Raw genomic sequence first — 8,877 nt, 5'->3', positions numbered from 1 at the left:
CCCTCTCCGTACTCCACATCATCTCCATATTCGGAGTCAACAATGTAGACCGGCTCCTCTGGGTTCACAGGCCCCATCGGCGTCGAGCCCGGCGTCGAGCGACGCCGGTCCGACTCCGCGCCCGGATTCGGGGAGGGTATGGGGACGACGCCGCCCGGAGCCGGCGCCGGAGCCCCGGCGCTGGCCGGAGCCGGCACAGGAGAACCGGCGCCGCGCGGGGACGGCGTCGGGGGTAACCCCGATGGAATCGGCGCCGGAGAGGCCGGTAGACCAGCCGGCGTCGACCCCGAAGGCCCCTGCGGCGCCGGAGCCGTCGGCGGCACCGGGGCCGGAGCACCCGATAGCGTCGAGGCAGGGACACCCGAACTGCTAGGGCCCCCGGACGGTAGCACTGGGCCCGAAGGCACCGTAGGCCCCGTCGGAGAAGTGAGCGCCCTCATGGCCATGAGGAACACCTCAATCTCCTCAGGCGTCGCACCTTGCCCAGGGACCGGAGGGTATGGAGCAGGCCGCGCCGGCGAGTCTCGCAGAGCCGCGGGGGTGGGGTCACCCGAACCCCCGGCCGCGTCGTGCGAGCGTCGGGGGGAGTCGGGGGTACGATGACAATGCCCCGACTTCTTGTGTTTCTTACCTGAGGAACTCGACGAATGACGACGACTTCCGGAGCGCTTGGCACAGCTCCGCGACCGTTCCCTCGAACGCTCCCTGAACCTCCGGCCGGACCGGGACCGCTCTCGACGCGGGGCCGACACCCGGAGCTCGAGTAGCTTGCGGGACCGCTCCCGTCTAGCCCTATTAGTCAGGGCCGGGCAATCGACGCAGGCGTCCATGTCGTGGTCGGGGCCCAGGCACCGGAGGCAGAGTCGGTGATGGTCCGTGACAGACATCGTGCGGTCACAACCGTCACAATTCTTGAAACCGGGCATCCTACCGGCACCAAAAAGATATAAGGAGTTAACAAAACTTGGTCAAAAGACCGGAGTACTGCTCTTCGGATCTGCGCTTACTGGCGCGGAAAAAAGAAGAACTGACAGCGCGCGGAGGCGGCATCTATATACTCCAGCGACGCCATCACGGCGCACGACGCCAACGACGGACGCGGAGCCGCAGGGGACGCCTGCAGATGACGCCTACCGACGCGCAGGGGTACTGCTACGCAAAAGTTTCCGGATCCAGACTGACGCCTGGGGATATTCTAAGGTAAGGAATCTAATACTAACGTGTTTCTTTCAGATCAAAAGTTTCAAAAGAAACCAGTAGCTTGAGTCATAGAATCTGACGAGGATTCAGATGGAGAAATTGTTTCATTTGTTCATGATGAAGTTGTAAGTGACAACACATCTATACCTCTTACTGGTGATCCTTCATTATGTGTTGATCCTATCGTTGAAATCCAGGTTGGTGATAAGAACCTCCATTTACTGTTAGATTCTGGCGCTAGAATTACCATGATAACTGAGAAATTATTCAATTAGACTTGGGGTGCGAGGGAAATGTTTCCTCCTGATCGCACACCCGTTTCCTATGTAGGACGGAAAATTGAACTATTAGGTTTCATTGAAGATTTTCTTGTATTCAAGGGGAGAAGAATCGGAGGCAAAAATCTATGTAGATGTTAAGGGTCTCAACATTCTTGAGTGGTTTCACCAGGGCCTTTTTGGCATGATATTAAAACCAGGAACAAAAGAACAGGTTATGTTAGTTACTTGCGAAGAGGAGTGCACTAAATGGAAAGCTGAATTTCCTTCTGTCTTCAGTGATGGTCTGGGAAAAATCTCAGGTTTCAAAAACACAATAATTGTTAGGGATGGTGCCATCCCTGTGAAGCATAAACTTAGAAGTGCTCCTTTTAGCATCAGGGAAGACCTCAATAAGGAGTTGTTGAAACTATGTGACAAGGGTATCATTGAACCCACTGAGTCTTCTCTTTGGTTGTCTCCCCTCGTCGTAGCACAAAACGCAATGGTCAATTGTGTGTGTGTGTGGATCTCAGGTCCCTCAACTAAGAGATCTGGGTTGATTTACACCCTTTGCCCAAAATTACTGATCTATTCACCAGCATTAAAGGGGAACGCGTGTTTTCAAAGCTAGACTTGGCTAGCGCCTACCATCAAATAGAACTGCATCCTGACTCTCCAGCTCTTACAGCGTTTGTGTCTCTTCTCTGAACATTTCATTATCGGAGGGTGCCTTTTAGATTAGTCTCCTCTGCATCAGTGTTCCAGAGGGTGATTCAGAACATGTTGAGGGGTGTAGAGGGAGTCCTAGTATGCAAAAGACAATGATTCACATGATGCTCAATTATCAGGAATGTTCTTGAGATTTTCGCAAAAAGTGGTGTTGTACTCAAAACTGAGAAATATAAATTTATGTGCAAAGAAATTGAATATCTTGGGCATCTACTGTCACATGAAGGAATTAAACCCAGACAATGGCTTCTTGATGCCATTTTAAATGCTCCTATACCCGAAGACAAAATTGGTGTCAAATGTTAGTTAAGTTTGCTGGAATATTACTCAAAATGTATCCCTAATTATGCATCAATGGTTAGGCCCATCAGTAATTTGCTCAAGTGCATTTCTAGATTTGTGTGGGATGAAGAATGTGATTGTGCTCTTAAAGAAGTCAAGAGTTCCTTGAAAGATAGTGATGCTCTTACTCCTTTTGACCCTGATTTACCTTGCAGTATAACTGTAGATGCCAGTCAGGTTGGTTACTTTCGCCTCAAGAGTGCTTAGGAGTGCAGAAGTCCAGTACTCAGTAATTGAAAAAGAATTACTAGCTTGTTTATGGGCCATTGATAAATACAGGCCATATGTATGGGGAAAACGCTTCAATTTGATTACTGATCATAAGCCTCTTGTATCGATATTATCTTCTGGTCCCAGTAAATGTTGTACGCCAAGGATTACCAGAATGGTCAGTAAATTACTTCAATATCAGTGAGAGGTTTTGCATATCTCTGGAGGAAAGAACACTAGAGCAGATTTTCTTTCACGTTTTCCTCAGAGCAATGAGTCTAGCGAAGGGACCAGTTTTCAAGATTTAAATGATGAAGATACCGAAGATTGTTTTGTTGCTTCTTTACATATTTCGGTTCTTGCAGTTGGTTCTGAAACAGATTGGAGGACAGCCTTTTTAGGAGATACTCTTCTACAACAAGTATTCATGTTTGTCAAAAATGGTTGACCTAAGGAGAAATCTTTGTCTAGTATGCTTCAACCATGTTGGAAAGTTGAATCTGAATTATCAGTGGAAGATGGTTTACTAATGAGATGTGATAAACTTATCTCACCACATTCTTTTAGACCCACAATTATCAAAGAAGCACACGAGGGGCACTTGAGTATCAATCTCACAAAGCGGCGTGTACGTCAAGATTTCTTGTGACCCAGTATGGATAATGAGATCAGCCTAACGGTTGAAAATGTTCCTGTTTGCTGCTCATCAGAAAAAAACAATGAAAGTTGTTACACCACCTTTATCTCCTATTGAATATCTGTGTGGTCCATGGGTAAAAGTAGGAATTGATGTAATGGGGCCATATGAAATCCTACCTTTAGGAATTAAGTACATACTTGTTTTGATGGACTATACATCCAAGTGGACTGAGGTTAAGGTGGTCAAAGAAGCCAGTTCCTCTGCTGTTGTCAAGCGTTCTCAAAGAGATATTTTTGAGGGAGGGGTTTCCACAATTTTTGGTTTCTGACAATGGGACCCAATTTTATAAGTGAAGAATTTCAGTTGCTTCTTAAATCTACTGGCATTAAACATCTAAAAAGCTCCCTTTATCACCCACAGATGAAGGGTCTCGTGGAGAGAATGAACAGAGTTGTGGGCGAGTGTGCGAAGTGGGTGTTAATGGTAAACATGATGTTTATAGTTCGCTTGAAAGCATGTTGTGGTTCTACAGAACTACACCTCATTCATCTACCAAAGTTTCTCCATTCGATGTATTAAGGGGAAGAAAGGCTAACACTACCTTTCGTCCAGGATGGATGGGGAAATGGATAGATTCTCTGACAAATGTTGAATCTCTAATGGAAAAGGTTAAAACCAATTCTAGTATTACTCAGGAAAAGGAGAAAAGATGGTTTGACAAAAAAAGGTGTCAAATTTGTTCCACTTGTTATTGGTGATTAAAAATTCTGTTCACACCAAAAAAGTGAAATGTAAATTTGGTGAACCGGTAAACGTTATTAGAATCTGTAACAATGCTGTTCAAGTTGAGGGTGGTGGTTGGTGGAATTTATCCAGAGTAGTCAAGACTAGGTCTTGTCCAATTCCTACTGTTCCGAGATTAGATAAACAGCAGGATTTCAAAATATATCCTTTTGGACAACATAGGATGAGCTCAAGAGCTCATGTTACTCCACATAGGTTTCGTGATTAATATTGTATGGTATTGTATTTATTTAAGTGTAGGTTTTTTTGTATTTTGTTTGGTTTGAAGGAAAGGAGGTATGTTATATTATATATTCAATGTTACACTGTGTTAGTTATTTCCCATGGATGTTACACTGCATTAACTATCTCTCTCTGGGTGACTGCTGTTATCAGGTCCGTGATGTCATTGTATCAGGTTCCACATAGAATGTTATACTTCAACCGAGTTATCCAACTGACTCTGGACATAGATGTGCCAAGCAGATCTTCAGCTATATAGTCTGTTTTCAAATAAACTACTCTTTATAAACTCTTGCTGTGGAGTAGCTTACTTCACCTATGTTACGCCAACTATTGCTCGAACTATTTTGACAAACATAAGGCACAGAAATTGGCAGCCCATTTTGTTTCTAGCGCAAGGAAACCAATATTATATACATATATTAGCCTGGGCGGTAAAATAAAAGTGGCCCCGTTCGTGGGCCAGATAACTAACAAAAAGGTGGTCCACGTTTGCTGTTCAGTTATGAACTTGTAAAGGCACGATACATGGGTATTTTGCAAGGTTGGGAGACAGCATGCATATGCGTTTGCTGCACGTAATGTCTGTGGTAATATCTGGGGAAACAACAACAAAAGAAATGCACACATGGCTATTAAAACTGGGGCTCACTCAATGATCTCCCAGACAAGCCCATTGGGCACTGTTTGATTGCCCTATAGGCCAGTCCGACACCAATTGCATTACACAAGGACATTTCCATTTTTGATTCTTCAGCACAGGGAGACTGAGGGCATTATTAATGACCCGGTTTGCATCGCTATTGCACCATGCAACGTGGTGCAAGTGCGACGCAACCCTTAAGTTATATTATCGAAGCCACGCAAAACCACTCTGCGTGGCTTTGAATGGTTTAAAAAAAGCAGTAATGCAATGTAGCACAAATTGTCTCGTTACATTAAGCTGCGCCAGAGGATTTCCATTGGCAGGGAGTTCCCACGCAACACCCATGGATTTTGACACATTCCAGGCTTACCAAACCTGGGAATGCACCAACAATATACACCTTCCCAGGAGAGGCATAATCAGGAGAAATATCCCCGTTTTTTACTAAGTCATTCTGCAGCACACGTAGAAAGAGGAAAACGCCTCTCAGTTTTGTTTTTATGCAGGAAGGGGTGCATTCCAGTCCTTTTCCTGTGCCACAATTTACATAAATATGCCCCTGAAGGATTTGCCCAGAATCATAGGATTTTGAGCTGACCTGGTTCCCTAGTTCCAAAGTAAGTCAGTAGCTATGGCTGTTACGCTACATCCTCTCCTTTTATGCATTCAGGGATGACCTTGCAGTTTTGAGGTGGCATATTAAATGATAAATACGAGTAATCTTGCCAAATAATTTACTGTTGGTACTTTAGTAAAATATGTTAAGAAAGTATAAAGATAAACACTTATACTCAAGCGCCACCCACAGGCACCTTGATACATAACAGACTGGCCTCTCACTTTGCCCATGTGATTTCTATTAAACTCCTATTTCAGACAACGTGAACTTCTTGAATTGTTAAACGACTGCTGAAGTAAGTGTTCACAGTCCAACCGTCTGCCAGAAGCCATTTACTTTGATTAACAGAGAAGGCTATGTTATGATGCACGGTGCAGCGCTGGCATTCCTCCCAGGTGGGAGAGGGCATAGTTGTAATTTGTCAATTGTGCCTTCAATGTGACGGGCCCCTACCTAGGTTGTTATGAGTAGAACAATTGACATACCAATCTGGTCTGTGAATTATGTATGAGAAAAGTTAGAACAAGCATTTACAATGCAATAGATCTCGCAATTACATTATTTTGAGCTATTGACGTAAATTACATTGTTTTTTTTATTTTGTTTATCTTCTGTAAAACATAAAAGGCATTTGCTATTGACTATTAACATTGCACATGACAATGCCTCTGGGTCTAAGGATGGGCAGGGACCTTCAATGGCTCTTATATATGCCACTCTCAAAGCGACGCAATTGGAGGCCCGGCAAGAAGATAAAAGGGCCCAAATGGCTACAAAAAAAATTCAAGGGGCAATTAGAAAAACTACAAAAGCTTGTACTGAAGTCATGGCCCGTACTACGGTACTGGATTGAACGGGTGGTGAACCTTGAAGCCGGCTTTGAGAGCTCCGAACAGAAGACCTCAGCTAACGATGCTTGAATGATGGACGTTTTATGGAAACTCAAGGAGTCGGAGAAACAACAGCGCCAAAACAATCTGCGCCTCTTGGGTATTGAAGAGAATAAGGAGGGGGGGGGGGGCATACGTGGCTTTGTAATCAAGCTTTCCAAGTCTGCTTTCCCAGAGTTATCATCTTGGAACTGGGAAATTGAGATTCAGCGTGTACATTGGTTCCCCCTAATGCTCAAGAAAAATGCTGGGCAAGATCAAAGGCCGCGAGCCATCCTTATTTTCTTTGGGAACTTTCTTCTGCGACAGGCAGTCTTCGAAAAGGCAAGACCAGACGTCAAGAAATCCGCTGATGGACAGACTTTCTTTGTGAGGCCAGATTTCTGCCACACCTGGGTGGAAAGACGGTGGCGTTTGAGGCTGATGATCCCATCATTCCAGAAACTGGGCTGTAAAATTTATTTGATGAACCCTGCTCGCTTGAAAGTGATTTTCCAGGGTCGGACAAGGGGTTTCACATCAGAGATTCAAGCAGGGGATTATCTGAAAGAGCTAGCGGGTGAATAGGTCTGGCTGTTGTGGAAGGGCTATGTGGTCTTGTCTCCATTTGATCTTGTTGGAAGTTATTTAATTGCTTCTAATTCATTCATCTTCTTTTGGATCTTTTCTACTCCATTGGTATTCTTGATGTATTTTTTGTTGGATGGATTTTTCTTGGTACAGGCTTAGTCAAAGCATTTGCCTGATCTTTCTTTCTATTTTTATTTTTTGGGGTCAGGGAGCAACGGGGGCGCACAACGTGGGAGGCATCACAAGGGTCTGGTGAACTTTTTTGCCGATGTGATGGGGGTGGGCGGATCCTTATTAAGGGGGGTAAGGCAATCGGCACAAGGGAAGTAGTTATCAGAACTTACATGTTTTTTATTGGTCTTTGCTGTATTTATTGTGGGTATAGTATATATAAGAAATAGGGGGTCTCCAGATAGCCACGATTAATATATGTGGTTTGAATGACCCAGTCAAGCGGGGTAGGATTAAAGAGGACATTCGAATTCTCAGAGCCGATATTATTTGTTTTCAGGAGACCCATATCCCAGGTAGTAAAAGCCAAATTTTGAAACTCGATGGGTTTCAGTTGGTGATATGTACAAAACATAAACTAAGACTAGGGGGGCCCACAGGGGTTTGGCGAACTTTCCACGGTCAATATCAGATAAATATGGTAGATGGGCATAACTCAATGTGTTATACAGAACAACATTTTCACTCTTTGCTCTGTTTATGGCCTGGTGTTGGATGCCACTGAGGTATATGATTGGCTGAACACAGAATTGGTGGGCTGGCCGTTCTCACTGATTATCTGTGGCGATTTTAACATAAATCTGGGCTGGACTGTACAAAATCTATATGAAGCTTGTTATCGGGGGCAGAAACCCAAGGTCTTTAGGTCTTTGTGTCAAATGAGAGAGCTCCATAGGCTAACTGATGTGTGGGTCGAAATAAGAAGCAGGGAAGATGGGTTTACTTATTATTCTGCCCCACATCAATCACAATCCAGGTTAGACTATTTTTTTATCTCTCACAATTTGGTGGCGGACTGCAACATTCCGAAATATCCCAAGGTTATGTCCGATCATAATCCGTTGGTTCTGGAACTCTCACTTAAGTGTTGGAAGAACAGGTCTAGCTGGACCTTTAATCGGACTTTATTAAATGATAACCAATATGTGGAACATGTGGGCATCTGAGCACTAGTTTTTTTTCGGAAAACCAGGGGAGCACTAGTCCTCAATTTGTTTGGGATGAGCTAAAAGCCGGGGTGAGAGGGTAGACGACACAATTCGGATGGGAGGCTCAAAAACAAGAGAAGGACAAGATCAAAAATGTATATGCGGAATTGAGCAGAGCGAATCAAACCTGGGACAGGTGATTCAGGATAAAGGGGATATTGAGCCGGCACAAACGCAGATTACAACTTCTAGAGCTGCTATAACCGAGATCAGCTAATAAGGCAGCTGCCGGGCTGCCTGGCGCACGCAAATGTACGAAAGCAATGAGAGAGTAGGACATACCCTTGCTCTATGTATTAGGGAAAAGGATGCTCAAGCCCAGATAAAGGGAATTAATGATCCAGATATTGGTTTTGTAAAAGACTCTGATGCTATTCTTTTAGCTTTTGAAAAATTGTACCAGAGATTATATTCAGAGGAAAGGATTCATACTTTAACTTTGCAGGACAAGATAGCCAGATTCATTGACCAAGTTCCAATAGAACTGCTGTCTCCCATAGATCAGGGTATGCTAGAATCACTTTA

Source organism: Lissotriton vulgaris, chromosome 3_1, assembly GCF_964263255.1.
Source record: "Lissotriton vulgaris chromosome 3_1, aLisVul1.2, whole genome shotgun sequence".
In the NCBI taxonomy this organism is placed as follows: domain Eukaryota; kingdom Metazoa; phylum Chordata; class Amphibia; order Caudata; family Salamandridae; genus Lissotriton; species Lissotriton vulgaris.
This window is presented reverse-complemented; position numbering follows the sequence as displayed.